Source organism: Ictidomys tridecemlineatus, chromosome 6 (assembly GCF_052094955.1).
Source record: "Ictidomys tridecemlineatus isolate mIctTri1 chromosome 6, mIctTri1.hap1, whole genome shotgun sequence".
Lineage (NCBI taxonomy): Eukaryota > Metazoa > Chordata > Mammalia > Rodentia > Sciuridae > Ictidomys > Ictidomys tridecemlineatus.
This window is the reverse complement of record NC_135482.1, coordinates 121,914,939-121,939,514: the sequence shown is the minus strand read 5'-3', so window position 1 is coordinate 121,939,514 and position 24,576 is coordinate 121,914,939. Positions and strand designations below refer to the sequence as shown.

The window sequence follows — 24,576 nt, the reverse complement described above, 5'->3', positions numbered from 1 at the left end:
TGAAAGTCAGTCCTTGTGGTCCAGAGCTCTGACCCCCTTTTTTTTTTCAGAGCAGATTTTTGGCATTTTCTCCTTTTTCTGCAACAATTCCATTCTTCCTCCCAGCCTCTTCCCTACCTCTCTCACAACCTTTTTCTCCCAAATGAGTGTGACATGGGGACACAGGTCATTCAGGTTAGTTTCAATTCTATTCAGTTTTCTGAAAAGATCACAGATATTAACACTTCTGAGACTAATGATTTTGCTTCGTTCTGCTGCAAAAGTCTCTTTCCTCACCAGAGGTAGAGACCTTGGAGAAAAATGAATCAAAACCACTTTCTATGCTACTCTATTATGTTTAAGCATTTTTTTCTAAAAGTCTTTATAAGTAGCTAAAAATGCTCAGCCTTTAAATTAACGTGACCCGGCACTCACATGGCTGGTTATGTCAAGCCTGGCTGTGAGATTTGAGATCTGGGGTTTATTTCAGTGGATGTCATCAACAGAGATCATGAATGGGAGGGATGGTTGGGAAGCCCTGAACTTTCTAGTATGCTCCATGTTTGGTCATTATCCCGGGGTAATTGGCGTTGAGAGGGTAGGACCTCTAATGAGCTGCTTCTCTCCCCTAATGGGTGGGAGCCTGGAAATTAGCACAGCGCCTGCTGTTCTACATGAGTGAACTGGGGCTGCTGGAGCCTCCTGCGAGTCCCTCCAGGAAGTTTTAGGCAACTGCCTAATGGTAGCTGCGCTAATGGCAACAATTACAGAATAGCCTTTTCAGTAAGATCCGTGTGCATCAGTTAGAGACTAATCTCATTGAGCAATGACAGGCCTGCCACAATGTCCCTTCAGTGACCAGCACTTCATCGTTGTTGGCTGGAAGTACTTTCCACGTCTCCTGGAGGTCGAAGAGCTCCTGAGAGAGCCAAAAGATGCAGAGTGAGACACGAACCTACTCCGTCTGCAGAAACAACGTTGGAATAGCAAGTGAAAAAAGAAGGAGCCTTCGCTCACAACCTGTCACCGGCCCTTTCTCATTGAAAAAGTATGGAGCAGAAAGCTGAAGACAGAACCACTTGTCCTCCCATGGCCTCTGACTTCACATTGACAAACTGCAGACACTTCATGAGGAAAAATGGAGGGTCAAAAGACAGAAGAGGGTTCTTGTGATGGGAATGCATAGGAGGGTTGGATTCACTCTGGCGGTGAGTAAGAACTATGCTATGCTATTTAAAACTAATTCTTGGGGCTGGGGAGGTAGCTCAGTGGTGGAGTACTTGCCTAGCCTGAGCAAGGCCCTGGGTTCCATGCCCAGCTCCTCAAAAACACAAAGAAAAGAAACCACCTTTTTAAAGTGGTGGTGTGCCAATGACCCTGACCTGATCATCGTGCATTGTTTGAATGTATTGAAATGTTAAACAGTACCCCATAAATATATACAACGATTATGCACCAATTAACAATAAAAAATAGGTTAAAAAGAATAAATGGGGGGCGGGAGATGTGGCTCAAGCGGTAGCGCACTCGCCTGGCATGCGTGCGGCCCGGGTTCCATCCTCAGCACCACATACCAACAAAGATGTTGTGTCCGCCGAAAACTAAAAAATAAATGTTAAAAAAATTCTCTCTCTCTTTAAAAAAAAAAAAGAATAAATTGGTTTGCCCCCACAAGTTTTAACACTACATGACTACTACATGGGTACTGCCACCCTCTATCCAACAGAGCTCCATCTTGTAAAGTCACTAGGAGGTTCATGGAGTCTCATGTGGATATGGTTTGGCTTTACCTTATGTGATAGAATGACAAGGCATGCCCAACAATGGCAGCATTAACTGGATCCTGGAAGGATGTGGACTCAGGTGACCCAAGTACCTCATGTGCAAAATCCTCATAGGATTGCATCTGCACAGGGTCAGCTCCTGAGAGGGAGGGCCTCTTAAATCATGCATCCCAGGCATCTTGCTTGCCTCATCCTCGTCCTGGCCCCGAGAAGAATCATGTCCTTTTTAGTCTAACAGATCACAAGTAAGTTTAGTGGCCTAAGTTTTTGTTGTTGTATTATTGTGTTATGATACTAAGGATGGAACCCAGAGCTTCAAACATGCTAGGCAAGTGCTCTACCACTCAGCATCATTTCCAGGTTTCCTGTCTGAAGTTTTAAAGAGAGCTCTTGATGTCATTTTTTAGGGTTAAGTGTTTGTCTCAGCCATAGCAAGCAGACTTGAAAATTACTCATAAAATATAATTTCACTAGAAAATGATCCCTTATTCGGTCAAAATGAGGAGACAATGCTGAATTTCAGCTCACAAATGACCAATTTAATGCACACTATTTGTGTATGAAAATAATTGTAGGTGCAAAAAGGGAAGCTACCTTTTAAGCAACTGGCCTTAGGTATGCTGGCATAATAATGCCCAGTCAAGTTGGGTCCTGTAACAAGTGCTTTCTGCTTTGGCTGGAGTCCTTTCACTGTGTAGCTTTAAAGAGGAGGAGGTGCAAAAGAAAACAGCAGCCCTCATTTGCTTTAAGAAAAGAGCTTTCTATTGACTTCATTTTACTCTTCTCTTTGCAGAACTTAGAGATAGCAAGCAGTTCATAAAGTACCTGTTTGAAATGCGAGTTGTGGTTCTCATTAAATATTTGTTATTTTGTTAAGAAACTTTGCCTAAGAGCTGGTAAAGTGCTTATAAAATAATGGTTGTTGGGGGAGTTCTAAAATTCTCTGAGAAACTACGTTTTGTTGTTCTCGAAATAGAATGGGAGTTTGCTTTAAGATGGTAGCCGTTATCTGTGTTGCTTTTTAAATCATGGTAGACGTAGGAGATGTGTGTAATCTTTGGGTTAAAAAGCAAATTCTTCACAGGGAAACCTCAACCAAGTCCTTTCTTTTTAAAGATTATAATCCATTTTTATTTTAACTGATACAAAAAACATAAAAGTTAACATACTAATAGGGTACCATGTAATGTTTGATATATGTACACATTGCGTAATGTTTAAATCAGGTTAAACATATTTATCTCATCATATGTCTATCAATTGTTTGTGGCAAAAACTTTCAGAATTCTTTCCTCTAGCTTTTGGAAACCTATGGTACATAATTATTATCTATAGTCACCATACTATGCAATAGTACTCCAGAGTCTTTTGGAGAAATAGAAAAAAAGCTCAAAGGGCTTGGTAAACATTCTTTTCCCACATTGACTAAATCTATAGAACGGAACTTGATCCATAATTTAATGGTACTGATGTGAGGAGCAGTCCTTGGGCCATAGAAAATCTGCATGGGAGCAGGATGGTGACTCTTGACAGGCATCAGACTATGAGGACAACATGCCAATTACTGGGGCAAACAAACAGCCCACAGTTTCTACACACCCATCAGGAGATATGAAAAACATTTTTTAATTTAGTGCATTTTTGCTGTGCAATAAATGTATAATAATAATCATCATCACATTTTTATTAGACACTCTGCATTTATGAGCAAGCTTGGTGGTCTCTTTGGGCCTCTGCCAAGGTCTAATGGAGGCTTCATAGTTGTTCATATTCCTCTTTCAGGTTTTTTTTCTCTCCCTCTTTTTGCATAATTTAAGGAACAGCAGCAAATCTATGAAGAATAAAGAAAGAGTAAAAGAGGTAACTTTTATTGTATCTGACAGTCAATCGACCCCAGTTTCTCCAAGCCCAGGACTTTCTTCTGGAAACCACAGTGCTCTCTAACGAAAGTTGAACAGAATATAATTACTCACAAAGGAAAATAAAAACATTAGCATTAGCCTTTAGTTCAAAAATTGGTTTCTGATCCAAGCCTCAATATTCATTGACCTGTAATGCCAAATAGTACACTTACTCATCAATAATGGCACAGCTGGGACTTGGCATGAAAACACTGCATGGGTTTTAGAAACCAGAAATGAAACATGGTTGAAGGCAGAGTTATTGCCATAACATCAAGGCTCATGAATATAAAATGCCTTAAGTGAGTAAGAAAAATTTGGAAAGTAGCCACACACATTGTTTTATAGAACTTGAAAACTTCTCCCCTTGTATTTGAGCAGATAACTTTAAGGTGTAATCAAACATTTTTATAATCTGCACAATCATCGTTATATCCTTAATCAGTACACTGTTCAGGTAATCAGACCTAGAACAGAAAGATGAGACAGGGACATTCATTCATTCATTTATCCATTCAACAAATGTTTATTGAGCACTTAATTCAGACCAGTCCCCACATCTCCTTCTTGAGACTTGAACATATCGGTGAAAAGGACAAGGAGTGGAGCTCTGCCGAAGCTTGAAATGATACTTGGGTCATGTCAGGGAGCATAACCTATAGAATAAAAAGGTCTAAGGAACCTGAAATACAGTGTAAGGTTTAAAGGTGAGGAAAATGAAAACAAAAATAAGAAAACCAGTGTCTCTTTGCTTGGAAAGACATAATTGAAGTGAGATTTACTGATGGTATTCAAATGCATGAAGAATTGTTACTCTGGGGACCAACTTCACTTGAAGATAGTACAAAATGAACCACACCAAGTACTAGGAAGGAAATCTAAACTCAAGCATGTGGAAAGACGACAACAAGAACTAGAATGCAAGGCCAATGGAAGGAAAACCAAAAATCCATTAGATGAATTATGTATAGTCTTTCCTGAAACTTGCAGAAGTCTGACTTCTTCAGAGGAACAGAAACACAGGTTGAGTGTCTCTTATCTGAAATGCTTGGGTTCAGAAGTCTTTTGGATTTCAGATTTTGGAATATCTGCATATACATAATGAGATACCTTAGGGACAGGGCAGTTTGTAAACAAAATTCATTTATGTTCCATATATACTTTACGCAAATAGCTTGAAGGTATTTTTAAACAATAGTATAAATAATTTTATGTATGAAATAACAAGGTATAGAATTTTCCACTTGTGCCTCTTAATGGTACTCAAAATATCTCAGATTTTGGAGCATTTTGGATTTCAGATTATCAGATTAAGGCTTCTCTCTCTCTTTCTCTCTCTCTCTCTCTCTCTCTCTCTCTCCCTCCCTCCCTCCCTTCCCTCCCTCCCTAGTAAAATATATATTTTACTAGAATTTTCCCCTTATATGTATGATCAATGTATCTTCTAGGGGAGATCTTTTTGAAATGTTCTTAGAGGGATTTCATCTCTTGAAAGTTAGGCAGGTACTGAGATAGCAGCTAAATTAGTCCAGGGGCAAAATTAGAAAAGGTTTAAGCACAGGTTTGTATCAGGGCTTGATGAAGCCATTCCACCCACCTCTGTTCTGTTATCCCTTTATACTCTTGCTTTTATTACTAGATTGGCACTTGACAGATAGCTCCTTGAGGGCTGGGAGTATTTCCCATGCAACATTGGGATCCTTGGCATCTAGTACAGGGCTGAGCATGGAGTTGGCATTGATCCATATTTATTGGTCTGAACTGAATATCAGAAACAGTCATGGAAAGCCTTCTCAGGAATAAGTATAAGAACAATAGCTATGCTAAAATAGCCACTGATTCTGGCAGTTTTTTTTTTTGGCTCAACTCCAGAACCAATCTTTTGCCATCTTGGAGCCCTGCTGCCTGCAGTTGTGCAGAGGGGGTACTGACTTCCGGCGAGTGCTACACCTAGTTATAAAGGATATTCATCATGGCATTGTCCAGCAGAGTGAAAAAATATTGACCATCCAGACATTCACAGATAGGGAAAAATTCTTGAATTGCAGTGCCTGGGTATAATCACACCATGGAAACTGAAATGGTCATTTACTAAGAATGAAGCAAATCGGTGTGTTCAGACAGAGGTGGATATCCAGGGTATAGAACTGAGTTTTAAAAAGTGGGCTGCATATCAATTTGTATACTTTGTTCCCATTTAAAAGGAACAACCTTGTGCATGTATGTGGCACTTAGAAAAAGATTTGGAAGGATACACAGCAAGTACTAGTATGTGCCCAATTTTGGAGGATGGGAGAGCTTGTTTATTTTTTACTTCCCACACTTCTGAATTAGTTGAATATTTTACAACAAATACCCTATGCATTCTGTACATATACATATATGTTACTATAAAAAAAGGATTCCTTTCTCTCAAGAGAACTCTTCTGGTTTTAATGATCAAGAATAAATACATAATTGCACTAAGTACTCACTGACTAAATGTTTATTTAGTATTTATGAATTCATTAACTATTTGTCTACTTATTTTTGGCCAGTTAAAGCAGAGCGTTTCTCATGAAGGAGTGGGAACCTACTTTGCTAGTGGGAAAATCCCATATTCTATGACTAAACGTTCTCTCATTTCATTGGGCTTGGATCTGTTTTGGTTGGGAGTAACAGACAGTCCCCAAAGAAGCTCTCTGGGACTGCATCCAGGATGGGAAGCTTCAGTTCAGAAGGACCTCTTTCTTCTTGGTAGGAAAGTCCTTCGTCTTCATGACTTTATTGTCTCCCCTGGAGTAGGAGTCCTGGCTGTGGGCACCAAAACAAGTGGTTTGCTAAGGTACTCAGAGCTGGGTGATGAAATGACTAAGTGGGCTAGAGGGACACTTAGAGCCAGTTTGCAGACCACTGACTACATCCTCAAACTAGACTGTAACTTGGGGTTCTTTAAAAAAAACTGCATGGAAGTGAGTTGGCTCTGGACCAATTTACATAGAATCTTTGAGGGTGGTGCCCGGCTCCCAGATGGCTTCAATGCTCAGCCAAGTTCGCAAAGCTCTGGATTGAGAAGGAAACCAGATAAGAGAAGGCAAATCAACCAGCAAAAGTCATAATAGGTAAAACAAGTCAAAGGCTAACCCATATGGCAGAGTCTCCCCAAGTGTGTTTTCTGATGATCACTCAGAATGACTTGGGTGTACATATGAAAAATATAGGTGTTTGGGTCCCCTCTCCACAGACACGGTGATTGGAATCTCTATGAGGTTGATCTCAAGGATCAGTATTACAAAAATTCTGACACATAATTATGGATATTTATGGGCTACAGTGTGATAATTCAATATATGTCCATGATATGTCATGATCAGGTCAAGATAATTAACATAAACATTGCCTCAAACATTTGTCATTTGTTTGTGTTGGAACCTTGGAATTCCTGTCTTCAAGTTCTTTATAAAATATATAATAAAATTATTGTGAACTGTAGTTACCTTCCTGTGCTGGGGAATGTGCATTTTTTAATTGATCCTTTTTAGTTATATATTAACAGTAGGATATAGTTTGACATAATCACAGAAGCATGGAACACAATTCGCTCTAATTCGGTTCCCAGCATTTTTCTCCTCCCCCTTCCTCTCTTGCTCTGCTCCCCTTTGTCTACGGATCTTTCTGCAATTTATTGTAGTTTTTTTTTTTTAAATAGCATCTTGTGAGTATACTTGGTGTTGGGATTCACTGTGCTATATTCATATGTGTACATATGCAAGTTTGGTTGAATTCATGGGGAATATGCATTTTAAATAAGGATCCCATGAGAATTCTGGTAAAGTTCCAGAACTCCTTGTCCATGGACAGTGTGTTCATCTGCAGCATCTTTACTCAGCAGACAGTCATGGGACAGTGTTTATAGAAGGAAGGAAAGTCCTTTGATAAATTATTTTAGGTTTAAGGAGAATTAATTCAAATGCCTTCCCAATAGAGGTAATGCCTTTCAGTAACCAATTCTGCATAACCAAAGAAAACTTTTCTGATTGTGTGGATTGTTGTAGCTATAATGATACTGTAGCTTCAGTGTTTGTGTTTGTATGTAACTTTTATTTAAGGATCTCAGTGTACTTCACAGGCATTCTTCTCATAATGGTTCTGACTTCTATTGTCCTCAATTTTCAGTACAAGAGGAACAGATTCATAATCAAAGGTTACATCCTGGAAATAAGAACCAGTGTTTCTTTAGACTTTGTTGCAGTTCACACATATACAACATTGTACAAGAAGTATATTTGGTCATTAAGATTAGAGTGTTAAGCTCAAATGAGGCAGCATTTAAACATTTAAGTGTTATTAACAGTTTGGTTTGTAAATTTATAAATTCTGAAAGGCTGGTCCCAGACAATGATGTTAAAATCAATACTTTATATTTTTTTCTTGATGATTAATGTCAGAAATAAATTTAGAAAGACTTTCTTTGATCCCAAACTTTATTTCACAGATAGAGAAAAGTAGCCATTTCTGAAATTATTGCTTGCCTGCCTGCCTGACCCTCTTCTCCAGCCCCCTCCCTTTTTATTACTTAATTTATTTTGACACAGAGTCCGGCTAAATTGACCAGGCTGGTCTTGAACTTGTGATCCTCTTGCCTTAGCCTCCTGAGTAGCTGGGATTATAGGTGTGTGCCACTATGCCCAGTTTAGAATTTTTAAAAATCACAATTCACATGTCTGGAACTGTTTTTTTTTTTGAGTACCCAGGGTTTCCTTTGATGGTGAGGATACTCTTTAGAGTATCAACCAATCTCTCCTATGCAATCTTGATTTTCAGCAAAAATAGCAATTGTGAAATATTATTTTGCAAACACCTTTTTACTTTCTCCATTTTATCAATTGGCACTAAATCCTAGTTTGTAATTTAAATGCTTATTATTTAAAAAGTCTCTGAAATTAAGTTTCTATCCATAAATTAAGATAAATCTAAATCATTGTCTTATTTTTCTTTCTCTTTTTTAAAAGGTTATATTTTATTTGGGATTGTTAAATTTCTCAAGAATTAGTTGAGTCGCCTCCCTCTGTTCTTCCACGTATTGGAGATCAAATCCAGGGCCGCATGTATGCTTGGCAGATGCTCTGCCCCTGAGATACATCGCCAAACATGTTTTATTTTCTTTAAGTTATTTGTAGGGATTTGAGTGGAGGATCACAATTTCCTTCTAACCACATAATTCTATTTTCTGCTTCTGGGAAGGGAGGACCTGAGGCACTAAATGGATTCATATTTCTGGGCTAGAATGAGTTATAGGTTTTATAAGAATTCAAGTATATGATAGCAGAGTCCAGGTCAATGACTTGTAAGGAATCTTTTCATGGCACTAACTGACCTTCTACCATACTAAAAAAACATAGTGGATAGTATATTGGTGTGTGTCTGAATTAGTTGATTTAACGGATTCCCTATTATTAAACATTAATTTCCAATTTTCCTTCTCTTTATGGTACTTTTATCCCATAGGGTTAATTTTGTGATTCAACTTGAGTGCCATGGGGTGCCCAGATATTTGGTCAAGTGTTATTCTGGGAATTTCTAGATAGTTTTGGATGAAATTAACATTTACATCTGTAACCAAGTAAAGGAGATTGCCCTCCCTCATGTGGGTGGGCCTCATCCAAACAATTGAAGGCTTAAATAGATTAAAAAGTTTGATCTTTCCCAGAGTAAGAATTTTTCTGCCTGATGGCCTTTGGATTTGGATATGAGTTCTTCCTGGCTCTTCAGCAGCTCCTGATCTTCAGACTTTAACTGGGACATTAACCCTGTGGACTGTGGACTTGCCAGCCTCTGTGATTATGAGCCATTTCCTTATTATAAATTTCCTTGTCTCTGGTTCTGTGTGTGTGTGTGTGTGTGTGTGTGTGTGTGTGTGTGTGTGTGTGTATACACACAGATATACATAAAATCAGAGATAAGCTCTGGATAAAGTTGGAATGGACGGACACACACACACACACACACACACACACACACAAAATCTTCTGTATATTGCTTTTCTGCCTTTAAAATTGTTCTTGTCAGGTCTTTTGGTCATAGTGATAAAAAAATCTGACTAAAACATTTATCTGTTTCTTTACACATGTATCTCATTTTAATTCTGTTTCAGTGGAGAATCAGAATAAAAAAAAGATTTTTAATCTTTCTTTTTATTATTAGCTTCTTCAGATTTAGTTTTTGAGGAAGTTGATTAAAATTTAATTTTAAATTTTAATCTAGATGATCTAGACTGGGGTGTCTGAACCTTGGCATTACTGACATTTTGGATTGATAACTCCTTGTCTTATGCACTGTAGGATGTTTAGAATCACCTCTGACCTATGCTCCCTTGGTGCTCTCCCATTGTAATGACCAAACTTGCCTCTAGACACCACCTAACGTTCTCTAGGAACATACCTACCCTGCTTAAGAACTAGTGTTGTATACATGTGGCATGAATAAGAACAATTATGTAAATTAGTAAGGGACTACAGCCTAAATATATTAAATAATTTTTCAATTAAAGTAAAGTTTAATAAAGGTCAGTCATAGCAAAATATTTGTGGAGTCTACAGTGTAGCAATCACAGCTGGTCTCTACTCTTTGCCTCTCTAAATTTGACATTAGTGTTAATAGGGAGCAAATTTTGCTTTTCCTTGACTTCTAATGCCTCTCTACCATGGTTTTTACCATGATTAAAGCAAAAGCCCACCCAGAATAAGAATACTGTCCTTACTTGTTCAGGCATTCTCCAGTGAGAGAATGCTTGCTTGTTTGTGTTTTTAATGATGGAGTATTGTATCAAGTTGGCCTTGGGAAGGAAGGCAGGGATAAGCAAGAGTGTTTTATTTCTTGAGAGGACTGTATTTGGTGGGGTTTGGAATGAGCTGACATACTGGTGTCTTTAAATAAACTAGGAAGTAGGATAAAATAAAAAAATAGTGAGACACATGAGTCCACCTGGCAAGATTTACAGCCCTCCGCCACGCAATCTAGTTGTCATCTAGGTAGATGGGCTTGATGGCTACAATCAGTTTAGGTAAAGGGAAATTGTCTTAGCAATCTATATGGGCTTCATCACAGGCTTCAGGCCTTACAAGCAGAACTGAGTTTGCTCTGAGGAAGAAAAAATTCCACTTGTGGACTGCAGGGCTACTGCCTGCCTCAGAACTGCCAGCCTGCAGGGCTGCCCTACAGATTTCAGATTTGCCAACCAGGCCTCACAGTGGAGTAAGCTGATTCCTTGCAGTCAATCTTTCTCCCTCTTCCCTCACTCCCTCTCCCTCTCCCTCTTTCTGTTTCCCTGGTGGTGTGGGGCTGATACAGTAACCCTTAATGCTCAAACTGATTTACAATGGGAGAACTACAATCATTGTTATTACCAAGAGACATAATGAGGACAGGACCCTATCTCATTTATTTTGTTTTCTCCTAGAAGCTGTCACATGGCTCTCAATAAATGATGAACTGAATGAAATCATTGTTAGCAGTTATTTCAAACAGCTCTGGAGGATATAAAACAATATCTTGAATGTCTTTGCTAAGAAGTAGGTAATTTATTATGAGAAACACATCATTTAGCTTTTAAAATAAAAAAAATATTGTTCATTACAAAAGTAATACAACCACACTACTGAAAATCTGGGAAATAGAGAACAAAAACAAATCAGTGCGTGACCCTACTATAACTAATGCCAGTATTTTGGTGTATTTCAATCAGGTTTCCTTCCTGGTTTCTGTATAGAGCTATTCATATTATATTTAAATTATTTCCCACCTGCTTTCCTTCTTGTTATTATTTAGTCTTCATAAAAACATAAACACTGAGTTTATTCTTTCTCACTGCCCCCTCTCTTATTGAAAATAGATTTACTGTTAAGGAAAAAATAATTTATGCTTTTTAATAAGATATACCTTTATTGAGCCTTTTTGGGGCTAACAGGCACTAACCTATGCATTTCTTTTTTATGCTCAAAACAAGCATGTGACAAATATTATTCTCATCCACACCAGACAGTGAGGACATTGGTCTTGGGACTATTTTTTTTTTTTTAAGAATTTTGCCGTGCGGGGGTCCGAACCCAAGGATATGCATATGCTATCCAACTGCTCTGTCCCTGAGCTACGTCCTCAGCTTTGGTTATGCCAGACAGGAGAACTTCTGAAGAACATCTCTTTCTACTTTGCTATCCAGTCTCTTTTTTGTTTATTTTACCTGATATTATCTTTCATGGATGAAGGATCTATGGATCATGTAAGAGCATTCCTTTTCAACTTGTTTTGAGAAAAGAATACGCGAAAAGTGTCAACATCTGGCTCCATATTTTACCATCTCTAGTGTAAGTGTTTTTCTTAAACTCAGCACAGTGAAGCATACCTTTTTACTTTTAGATGTATTACTATTGATGTCTTACTCTTGTTTATGTTTTCAAATTTAGTTCACATTCCAGTGATTTTTACTGAGGAAAAAATCATGGAGGTTTTAGATCTGGGATTGGTCTTTGTTTAGTATATCATTTAAAATCCACATAATCAGACACATACTTGAGGTGGACAGGAAAATTGCCACATGGCCATCCAACCTAAGTGGAGATATGCAAAGAAAAAGAAATAAATAAGTTTTAGTTACTGTTAAAGAAATGTTTGAGGGTTAATAATGAGCATTGTTAGTTGTATTTCTTAGCTTTTTAGGTGAGGTGACTCAAAATGCAGAATTCTCTTCATATTTGAGTGTACTCAGAAGTATGGAGAATTTTTTATTGTGCTTTCATGGTGTGTCCAACACTTTGAAATAAACAGCCCATTAAATAAATAATCCTAACTATGACCAGTTAAAACACGGGCATGATCAAAGTACAGCATGAGGAAGCACCACCATCTTTGGCATTTTTAAACACGATTTCACTTCCTTAGCCTTGAAGTAGCTCCTGTATATTGCAAATAAGAACATCATAACCACAGTGTAGTTATATAATGTGATGTGGTATGCTGGGTGTGACCATATTTTCCTTCTTTTCTTTGAGCCCGGGCTATTCAGTTATTCCTGAGTAAATGCTTATGTACAACTGTATAACTTGATATTAACTGTGTGTCTTCTGGATCTAACTAGTTTATGAATGGGAGTCCCTTGCCTTTCATCTTGTAGGTTTGAAAAAAAAAATGTGTCAAAGCTGGGGGAGAAGTTTTGGACAAATGAACTTTCTTTCAAGGGTTACCTCATTGCTGACCACAATGTGAAAGACCAGTTCAGCTAGATAGCAATTACCCTTCCAAGCAAAAAGGGCTTATTGGATTAACAAAAGCCAGTTAGAAGAAGATTCTTAAAGATGTCACACGTTCCCTTTGCTGAAAGACTAGCTTGGTAAAGCTATCTAGAATACTGAGAAGCGGGGATAGTTATCTAGAGGTTAATCTATATACCAGCGCAATTCATAGAATTAATATGAGAGTAGGTTTACTTAGGGTACGATTTTGCTGCTGTATGACTTTTGTAAAGTTTATAATGTTATTTTTAATTTTGTGTTTTCTCCAATCTGCAATCTGGTAGGAAATGGTGCCTGAGGCGATTGCTTCATGAATATTGTAAACTCACCTTTATCAACATATAAAAAGATGGTTCAGTAATAACTTTGAGTCTGCATTCATTCAGTCTTATAAATAAAGACTAATAAAATAAAGACTAATAAGTGTAAGACTGTGGAGGATAATGTTGTTTGATCTGGTGAATATAATCTATTTACTTTTATGTCTTTAAATTGAAGAGAGTATAGAAAAGCTAGATTTCAGAACTCAGAAAGACCCTTCTGGCTTTTCACTTGACAGTTGTACTCAGGTGGTATGACTTCATGAATTCCCTGCTGACTTGGGTACCCTGGTTTACCTACATGGTAAAAGGTCTAGTTGAGATAAGTGAATGTGTAAAACCTTTAAAACGATAAACACCTGGGTTGGTTCCACAGTCTAGCTATTGTGAATTGTGCTGCTATGAACATCGATATGGCAGCATCCCTGTAGCATGCTCAGATGCCCTTCAATAGATGAATGGATAAAAAAAATGTGGCATCTTTACACAATGGAGTACTATGCAGCAATAAAAAATGACAAAATCATAGAATTTGCAGGGAAATGGATGGCACTAGAGCAGATTATGCTTAGTGAAGCTAGTCAATCCCTAAAAAACAAATACCAAATGTCTTCTTTGATATAATGAGAGCAACCATGAACAGAGCAAGGAGGAAGAGCAGGAAGAAAAGACTAACATTTAACAGAGTCATGAGATGGGAGGGAAAGGGAGAGAAAAGGGAAATTGCATGGAAATGAAGGGAGACCCTCATTGCTATACAAAATTACATATAAGAGGTTATGAGCGGAATGGGAAAATAAACAAGGAGAGTAATGAATTACAGTAGATGGGGTAGAGAGAGAAGAAGGGAGGGGAGGGGAGGGGGGATAGTACGGGATAGGAAAGGTAGCAGAATACAACAATTACTAATTGGGCATTATGTAAAACTGTGGATGTATAACCGATGTGATTCTGCATTTGGGGGAAAATTGGGAGTTCATAACCCACTTCAATCTAATGTATGAAAATATGATATGTCAAGAGCTTTGTAATGTTGTGAACAACCAATAAAAAAAAAAAAGAAAAAAAAAAAAAAAAAAAAAAAATAAAACGATAAACACTACAAAATACACGGAGGGTGACTATAGATAACAATGATGTACTGTACATTTCAAGAAGTTAGAAGAAAGGATTTTTAAGGTTTTTTTCTTTTTTTCAGTACTGGTGTGGAACCCAAGACTTCATGCATGCTAGGCCTAAGGATTTTGAAGTTTTACTATAAAGAAATGATGAATATTTGAAGAGATAGATATTTTTAACCTGATTTAAACACTACACAAGGTATTCATGTATAGTTACACCATGTTATGCCATTAATATGTACAATTTTATGTCTGCGTATCAGTTAAAAATAAATTGCCTTAAAAACACTATGAAGTTAGGCACAGTAGCACATGCCTACAATCCCAGTGGCTTAGGAGGGTGAGGCAGGAGGATCACAAGTTCAAAGCCAGCCTCAGTAACTTAGTGAAACCCTGTCCCAAAATAAAAACTAAAAAAGGGCTGGGGATGTGGCTCAGTGGTTAAGCATACCTGGGTTCAATCCCTGGAACCAAAAACCAACCAAACAAAAAACCAAAACAAAACAATAACAATAAACACTATGAAATAAAAGGTAGAATCCTTGGTAGAATAATTATCTCATTTTCAAAAATAAAATATTAAATTACTACATTTGGACAGAATGCAGCTGGTTGAATTAGGCCAATAGACCCACTGTAGCAGCTAGGAAAGACTAGAGAAATTACAAAAATTATATTTTTAAAAGCATCAGAAAGTTGTGAAACACATAGCTACTTGATGAACTAAAATGACAAAGAAAACTGTCCTAAGGTAAGCTGATGATTGGCAGCTTCATTTTGACTGTGAGACATTTATTGATTCTGGACACAGGTTGAGGATTGGATTTGGTTCACACAGAGGTACATATGAAGGAAAATGATACCAGCAAAGCTTTAACCCGCATAGTGTTAGTGTGATGAATTAGAAACTTTGGGTGTTTCAAATTCAGAACTGGATTTCTCTACTAGATATTTGCTGAATCTCTGGGCTTCACAGAATACTGAGGAGTGAGTCTGAAATTTTCTAAAGGCAAATGAAACTTCCACCGTCTTCTGTTCTTAAGAATCAAAGAGCCTCCAGGGGACAAAACCTGCTTCAAGCATACATCTATTTCCCCTTTCAACACATTCGCTAGATTTTGAAGCTTTGTGGGGCAAAGAGGATATAGAGCTTGAAAACCTCTGAAGGGTAGAGATTGATTTCCCACTGTCTTTTAGAATTGAGAAACCTTATGTTCACTAGGATGTGTCGGAGGGGATATATGCCCAAGGAACAGGTACAAACCAAAGGTCTGCTGAGTCTTACTAAAACAGACCTAGTCCTAACCCAATTCAGCTCTTGATTGGATTCAGGTTATTGGCCTCTCATCCAATCTATCTAAAAGAAAAAGAATACATTCTCTGGTAGAATCTATCATTATTTGGAGCCTCCACTTTTTAAAATTATCAATTTTATGTATTATAAACTTCGAACAGTTAAGAAAAAAAGGCAATCAGCTTTTTTTATTATAGAGTATAAGTGTGAAATGGTATTATTGTTACAAGTGCTAATAGCATCATTCCTTGTAAACCTGCAGAAACACGGTTTTATTCCAATTCTTCTGAGACTAAACATGTATATTGCATTTAGGTTATCTAAATACTGCTAGACTACACTTGTACAAATGTAATAAATGTTAATAATTTTTCTATATAGATAATGAGGAAAACCCAGACAGGTTTTAAAAAATGTATTTAGAATCTTATATTCATTGTCTTTTATTTTTGAGCCTCTCCTTCTATATACAGTATCTGGCATATAATCAGCAATATCTAGAATGCAAAGGGGCAAGGGATGAATGAAAATAAAGAGACAACAACAAAAACAACAATGTAAAATAAACAAACACCAGAAGCACACCATGATAAAACTATTGGGATCAGAACATAGGAACATTAACATGATGTTCAAGAAAAGAGAGATGGAAACAAGTGATGGAAATATGGAAAATTCTTCCAGAGAATGTCAATCTATTAAAAAAATTGCATGGTCTGTCTAGAATTAGAAAAATCAATACCAGGATCTAGTAACCACTATTCTACTCTTCACTTCTTTGAAGTCTACTTCAGTTCCTGGCTTGTCACATATACCCAACTCCTTAGAAACTTACAAGGTTCCACAGGATCTGAAGTGTCTCTTACTTGTTCCAAATGATCCATCTCTTCACTTACTCTGCTCTTACCCCTAGCCTCCTTTTTATTCCTCAGTTATTTGAAGTTCATTCCAATTTCTGGCCTTTGTGCATGCTAATCCCTCCACCTGGAATTTCCTTAGCAAGTTCAGCTCCTTTTTATCATTTCAAGTGTCATCATCACAGATAGCCCTAGATCCAGAGCTTCTGGTCATTTCCACGGGACTCCATTTCATTTTTTCTCGTGGCGTTTACTCCTGTCTAGGATCATCTTGTTTCCTTGCTTATTGTCTGTTTCCCTCCATGGAATGTAAGCTCCATGACAACAAGCAGCTTGGCAGGCAGGAAAAGTTAAAATAGGCTATGTTGGAGAGACCAAAAGAAGGGTGAAGAGAGATGGAAGGAAAGAGGCAAACAAAGACACAGAGGTCACATCCAGAGGCCAGGCAGCTTTACTGGCCATGAACATGATAAACACAGAGTGGGAGATGGGGTATTTTGAACCAGCAATGTGATACAGTATTGGGACAGTTGTAGGTGAAGAAAATCCCAGGGCTTTGTCAGTCACAGTAGGCAGGAAAGTAAAGTGGACTGGACAGGGGGTGGGGGTGGGGGTGGGGGGGCAGCTAAGGAAAGATAAGAGCGTACAGTGGAATAGATCAGAAGTCACTGCATCTTAGGGGACTCCCCAAAAGCCTAAATTTCACATTGTCAGAGCTATATCAATTCATGTACCTGGAGTGCATGGGAAAAATGGTCCATAATTTCTGCAGCTGCTCACAAGATCTTTGCATCAGACACTGTCCTTACACGCCTTTCACATAGGAGTATGTAATTATTAAAAATTTAAATGTTTATTTTTTTGCAAAATAATAATACATTCAAGAAAATTAGTGAAAGTTTAAAAATTCCCTCCTAGCCCTTGTCACACAGCCATGCAACTTTTTTTCCCCCCAAAGGCAACCAATGTTAATGTATTTACATCTTGAGTGATTTCTAGAGCTATTACCTATATGTATGAATATAAAAGGTTTCCGTAAGACACAAATAATGGCATATCATATACACTGGATTTTATTTTTTTCTTAACCATATTCTTTGGAGGTTAGACCATATCAGTATTCAAAAGCAAACTTATTGTTTTCCTTTTAACAAGCTTAGGAAGATTGTATTTTATGAATTATAATAATTTGCTTAGCAGGTCATTCTCATGGATATGTAGATTATTTCCAATCTTTCGGTAATACAAAGAGAGCCAAAGTGTGGAATCTTCTGCAAACATGAGTTTGCACATGTGTGCATAGATATAAAAGATAAATTACAAGAAGAGAGATTGGTCAGCCCAAGGGCTGTGCATGTGGAATTTTAACAGATTTTACCAAACTGCCCTTCATAAAGGCTGTGCCAGGATTAAAGATTAAATTATCTGTATTAGTAGTGTATGAGAGTGACTGATTTCCTGGAACTCCAACGCACAGTATTGTTTCTATTGCTGCTGTTTGTAGTGCTGGGGCACTGGGTTCTATCCTCAGCACCACAAACAAACAAACAAATAAATAAATAAATAAATATACACACAAATAAATAAATAAAATAAAGATATTGTGTCCATCTACAACTAAAAAAAGTAAAAAAAAAAAAAAAACTGAACAAAAACACATTTGTGCTGGGCATGGTGGCATACTACTATAATCCCCGTGGCTCAGGGGGCTGAGGCAGGAGGATCATGAGTTCAAAGCCAACCTCCGCAAAATCAAGGTTACTAAGCAACTCAGTGAGGCCTTGACTCTAAACCAAATACAAAAAAATAGGGCTGTGGATGTGGCTCAGTGGTCAAGTGCCTCTGAGTTCAATCCCTGGTACCCCAAAGCAAAAACAAACAAACAAAAAATTTGTATTTCCTTTTTCTGGAAACTGACAATTTCATTCTATTATTGGTGTTTTTCTTTTTTCTTTCAACCCTTTAAATATCTCATTCCATATTCTTCAAACTTGGGAAGCTTGCATGATTTTTGAAAAGAAATATGAGATTTTTTTCTTTGTTCCTTTATAGGTAAGGTGTCTTCCCAATCCTGGCTTCTTTTAAGATTTTCTCTATCTCTATTTACCTACTTACCTACCTACCTACCTGCCTGCCTATCTCTCCATGAGTTTCACATACTTACATGATTTTCTGTAAGAAGTTTGCTTATAGAAAAGTAAAAGAATAAAATTGGATTAGATTTGAATAACATTATTATAATATTTACTGTGATATATCCATACATGCATACATAATGCACTCATATAATCCTATTGGATCATCTACAGTTTGAAAATGATGTGTCTATGTGAAGATATTTTATTATTTACCTTGCTTAGTGTTTTCTGAACTTCCTAGATTGGTGGTCTGGAATTTGTCATTAATTTTGGAAAATACCCATTATAATTTTATATTTTCTTCCTTCCTTCTCCTCTGGTGTACCTAATACATACATGTTTTATAATTGTCCTACTCTTCTTTTACATTCAGGTACATTTTTTCAGTCTTTTTGGCCTTTGTATTTCAGTTTGAGAAGTTTCTGTGGCCATATATTTAAGCTCACGGATTCTTGGCTATGACCATCTAATAATAATCCCATCAAAGGCATTCTTTATTTCCTTTACAGGGTTTTGTTTATTTGTTTAGATATTTACTTAACTACTTGAGACAGGGTCTTAGCAAGTTGCCTAGGCTGGCCTTGAACTTGTGTCTCAGCCTCTGAAGTAGCTGGGAGCAGCTGAGGGTACAGGCATGCATCACCACACTTGGTGACTTCCAACATTTCTTTTACATTCTTTCATTTGGTGTCCCTCTCCTTACATTTCTTTACATAACTCATCTATTCTTGCATGTTGTTCACTTTTTTCCCACAGAAACTTTAGCATATTAATCCTAGTTACTTCATTTTTTAGTGTGGTAATGTTAAGACTTCTGCTGTAACTGATTCTCTTCTTTGTTTCATCTCTTCAGATGGTGCTCTTTTGCCTTTTAACATACCTTGTAATTTTTTTGCTGAAAGCCAGACATGATGTATTGAACTAAAGTTACTGTGGTAGAGGGTCTGAGCATGGATTTAATATTTACGTGGTTAGGAGTTAGCCTGAGTTTACTGTTTGTTGTAGCTGCAAGTGTCAGAGACAAACATTTTCTCTGGCATCTTGGTATCCTGAAGAAGAGTAAGCTCTGGGAATATTTCAAAATAGTTACTCTCCCCTCCTCTTGAGAGAAGTAGGAAGGGATTTTTATCAGATCTTCACAGTGAACTTGGTGGGGCTTCTGGATACAAAACTCAGGAAAATGTGTGGGGTCTTCCAAGACTGGACCCTTGTGAACTTTTAACTCTTAAACATATCCACAAGGAGCCTTCAGCAATTAAGTGGTCCTACTTAGGCTTGCTCCAGCTGTGGGTTTCTCTCTTGTGCTCTAGTAAGCTGTGATTTTATGTATCTGCTTGGGTCTCTCCAGTTTTAAGGGTAGCAGTCTGTCCTGTGACCTCAATCCTCTGATGAATTTAAGATAAAATCTTGATTTTTAGTTTGTTTGGCTTTTCCCTTGTATAGATGGGAGTGATGATTTCCAAGCTCTTTTCATGTCAAACCAGACACCAGAGGCTGTATTTTTTCATTGATTTGTAGGAGTGCTTATCTCTGCAGAAAATTAGTCCTTTACCTTGATATGAGATGTACTTTTTTTTCCCCATCTGATCATTTATCTTTTGAATTGTTTTCCTCCCATTCAATTAAAAACGTGTTTTTTGTGTGGTTGCTTTTATTGATATTCTCTTTTAGCCATTTGGATTTTGCATTTACAATTGGTAAGGCCTTAACAACTGAGATATAAAGAAATTCTTCCATTTTTAAGCACTTGTTGTAATTTTATTTTTTACATTTAAAGATTTGCTCAGTTTGGGTTTTAAAAGAATGAAGAATAAATGCTACTTATTCTTCTCCAGTTGCCCATTCAGTTCTTTCAAAATTATTTACTCAATAGTTCCTTTTCCCCCTATTAGTTTGTTATCATATATTGAATTTCAATATTCATTTGGGCCTATTTTTAGAACCTCTATTCTGTATTATTGTTTTATTTGTTATATGCTAAAATGAATAATTCATATAATACTACTTTGTTTCACTTATTGAAGCTTTAAAATATCTGAAATAGTTATCCACTCATTTTTCTTGTTGAAAAATTTCTTGTCAATTTTATCTCCTATATTATCTTTAGCGTTGTGTCTAATTAAAAAAAAACTTGGTATGTTTGTTTTGATGAGGCTAAGTTTTTAGGTTAATTTAGAAAAAAAGGATGCATATGTCCAAAGTTGAGTTTTTCTCTCTAGGAACATTATATATACCTTCACATTAATTCAAGTCTTTATTATTATTATTATTATTATTTGGTATTGGGGATTGAACCCAAGCCATTACCTAAGCGCTTTTCATTTTTTATTTTGAGACGGGGTCTTGCTAAGTTGCCAGGCTGCCTCAAACTCGAGACCCTTCTGCCTCAGCCTCCTGAGTAGTTGGGATTATGGGTGTGCACCACCACCCTGCCTGGCTTCAAGTCTCATTTTAAATCTCACTCCATTAAGCACAAACATACTTAGTAGAATGTCTGAAATACAGGAAATAGTCAATAAATGCTGACTACAAAAGTTCTATACTCTTAACCACAGTCAAACCTATCCTTGGGAACATACTTTCATTTTCCCAAACTACCCCTCTCCATCCCATGTTTCTCACAGTTTCCAAACAAAAGCCCCTAAATAGTTTGAAGCCTTGTGGAGTGGGATGGGGGAGAATGGAGGAAACAGAGATAGAATGAATGGCAGTAGCCATCTATATAAAGTAGTTATACTTTTATTGTTGAAGAGAATGAAAGGATTCTGTGCTGATTTGCATTTTGGGAGGTGGGCCAAGAAAATTAATCAAGAAAGCAGGAGAGATTAACAGAACATTTTTTTTCCCCAAATGCCACCTTAAATTTGTAGAGGACTTTACGGTGTACAGTCCACCTTTACATACCTGCATCTAAACCAATCTTCACAGCAACTCACTGGGGCCCTTGAGGAGGGGAGCCACAATTGCACAGGGAGTAGGTAGAAACTTGGATGACATATTCCAGAGCTGTGGACTCCTACTCTAGTGCTCATTCCTTTTCATAGCAAACTTGACTTCTTGCCATTTATTCCTATCTAGGTTTAGGCACATGACAAACATGATAGAAACACAGGTAGGGAGAAAAGGGGAAAAGGATCACAACATTTTGAGAAGTCAGCATAAGAGAACTGTGGGATTAAAATTAATAGCAGTTTTTTTTTTGCTAATTACCCCCATGGACAGAAGTTTTATGGGACAGCTATATAAGAAATTGTATAAAGTTAGCAACAATGTCTTGAGTGTCTGTCGTGTGCTGCCTGTTTTATGTGTATTTTTTTTCTTTTATTCCCAACATCAGTCTTTCAAGACAGGTGTTATCAAACAATCTATATACCACATGTCTTTAAAAAGCAAGGCCACAGTCTTTGGAGCTTAACATTTGTACACTAATTGAGGAATACTTGTAACACACAAAGGCCTGGATGTGGAAGTTTCACAGCTGTGGAGGAACCCGAGGATGTCAGCCATAGAAGTGGGGTGAGTGCAGGAGAAATGTGATGTGATGACTGGAGAAAGGGAAGGATATTGTTTCTATTACTAAACAGGGAAAGCGACTGAACATTAAGTAACAGATAAACCTGATGGGCAACGGAAAGGGACACAGGAAAACTGCGTGCAGCTAGAGTTATGGATGCAGACGAATTAAACCAATTGCAGGGGAAAAGGACGCCCAGGAGGAGCCCTGCTTCTACCTGGAAAAGTGCTCCATCAGCTACTTTGCCCTCTCTCTCTCTCTCTCTCAATGCTGCATCGCCTTTTAAAGTGACAGTCACGACACTGCGGGATTCAGAAGCGGAAATGGTCTTTGCTCATTGGATGACAGTCTAAATCCAGACCGAAAGAATGTGGTTGGAGACAGCTGGACAGCTGGTGGAAACGGTCCCAGTACTGACTTCAGTGGAAAATGTCCACGTGCTGCTCGTTTCCCTCTGTATCAAGCAAGCTACCTGTCTCCATCTCTCTTGCTTTTGCTTCTCTTCCATCTTTTTTTTTCTTTTTAAAGTAACCAACTTGGTGCATAGTACCCAAGTGGTGGAGGAACGCTCCTGCTTAACCCAGCGCTAATGGTTGCCTCGGTGATTAATGGGAGCTACTCGGGAGGTTTATGAGAAGTGGCACTTCCTTTCCAGCTTCTTGTATCTGCCACCGAGCAGTTAACGTTAAAGCCCGCTCTCTACCCCGCGGATGTGAATGCTGTCAATACCATCGGGCAGGGCTCTCCGCCTTTAGAAACTCGGAAGCAGGACAAACCCAGCCAGTCCCCGGACGCCCAGTGACCCCAGACTGCGGCAAAGGGTGTGGGAATGGAAAGAGGGGAGGATCACCAGGCCCCCCTTTCTCCGTTCCCTTTCCTCCGGAGCACTCTTTCCACCCCGGGAAGAAAGGCAAGGTTGCTCCAGGTCGCCAGTACCTCTAGCCCCCCAGAAATCTGCAAATTCATTGCTCAATTTCATGTTCCGGCGAAACCTTTAAGGCCGGAATAGGGCCAACCCCAGTTTTCACCTCCAGCCTTTAGCTGACTTCTAAGGCGGGTCCGACTTCTCCCCCATAAAAAGGCTTTGGTTCGCTTCCCCACCACAGGGGTCCGGCGTCTGCTTTGGACTTTGCTTCTCACTCGCACGCCGTCTGGAGCAGCGCTCAAGTCTTAGCAACTTTCACCATCTTGACCAGAGTCGGGCCTTTTCTGAGACAATGTGAACAAAGAGGAGCAGGGGAAAGAGACCAGGGCTCGCGGGCGGGCTTCTGAGCGACTGTGTGTGTATTGGGGTGCGCCGCACTCCGCGTCTCCAGCCACTGGGGATCCGGGCGCCTGCGGGTGGTCTGGGAAACAGAGCGCAACGGGGCCGGGCTCTAAGGCTGGCTCGGCCCGGCCGAGCCCCTTGTGGCCCAGGGCAGAGAGTTTCTTTGTCCCTGTCTCCAGCTGGGCGCGAAGGCAGATGGGCGTGAGCAAAAGCCCGAACCTGGGACTGGAGATCCGCTTCCAAGTGCGGCGCGACAGGACGGAGTAGGAAGGAGCGCCTACTGCCCAGGGCGCCCCGCAAGCGTCTGGCGCCCTGATCTCCAGGATCCGCGGAGGGAGACACTGGAATTCGCCTCTCCCTTCCCGGTGCCAAAATGGGATTTAGTATGGCACGGCTGGTCCTAAATAGCGTGGTTTGGAGCGCTCTTCTCTACCCTACTCCCCTAAGACGCGCGCGCTAGTCTGGGGCAAGAGTCGAACTCGGGGACAGAGGCGGTTCTCTGGCGCCCCCCCCCCCCCCGAAAGCACCGCGGCCGTGGGGACCCGAGCGGAGGGGCCGGGCCGGGCGGGACCTAAACATAGCCCTAAGGCAAAGATGCCCAGCAGAACTCCCTAACAAAACCGAAAGGGTGGCCACATCGGCAAGTGTGTGTGTGTGTGTGTGTGTGTGTGTGTGTGTGTGTGTGTGTCTGTCTGTCTGTCTGTCTCTGGGGGATGACTTACATTCAACCGTCTTACCTGCAATCTAGTTTGCTCTTCTGTGTCTGGCTGAAGGAGGAAAGAAAAACTGCCATGTCCATCAAAGCCCGTGAAACCATCCCCTTCCCTCAACTCGACTAAGTCACATTTTAGAATGCGACGCAAAATTACAGCGTCCACGTGAAAACTAGTTTCCCAGTTTCACTCAATGTAGCGAGCTAGATTTCAGTTTACCAGCTTCTCTTAAGCAGGAGAACTTGGGGTCTCAGCCTGCCTCGGGCTTTGCATCTTTCATTGGCTTTTCTTTATGAAGCCAGGGTTCCCCGGCCGTCTTCCCAGGAAGTTCCGCGCTCTGCATGGCTGCGCCCCGCCTGCCGCAGAGCGACGCGGGCAGAAGGACGAGCGCTAGGACCGCGGGGAGCCCGGGCGGCCGGGCG

The 24,576-nt window shown here is 39.1% G+C and overlaps 1 long non-coding RNA gene across 1 annotated transcript; it reads right to left on the bottom strand.

Annotated features, from left to right (window-relative positions):
• Positions 1-3,429: 3,429 nt before the first annotated feature.
• LOC144365018 (uncharacterized) lies at positions 3,430-24,571 on the bottom strand. The gene is made up of 2 exons (XR_013423278.1): positions 24,179-24,571; positions 3,430-3,594 (listed from the first exon to the last, which is right to left on the bottom strand). It is a non-coding gene; the product is annotated as an uncharacterized LOC144365018 (long non-coding RNA).
• Positions 24,572-24,576: the final 5 nt, after the last annotated feature.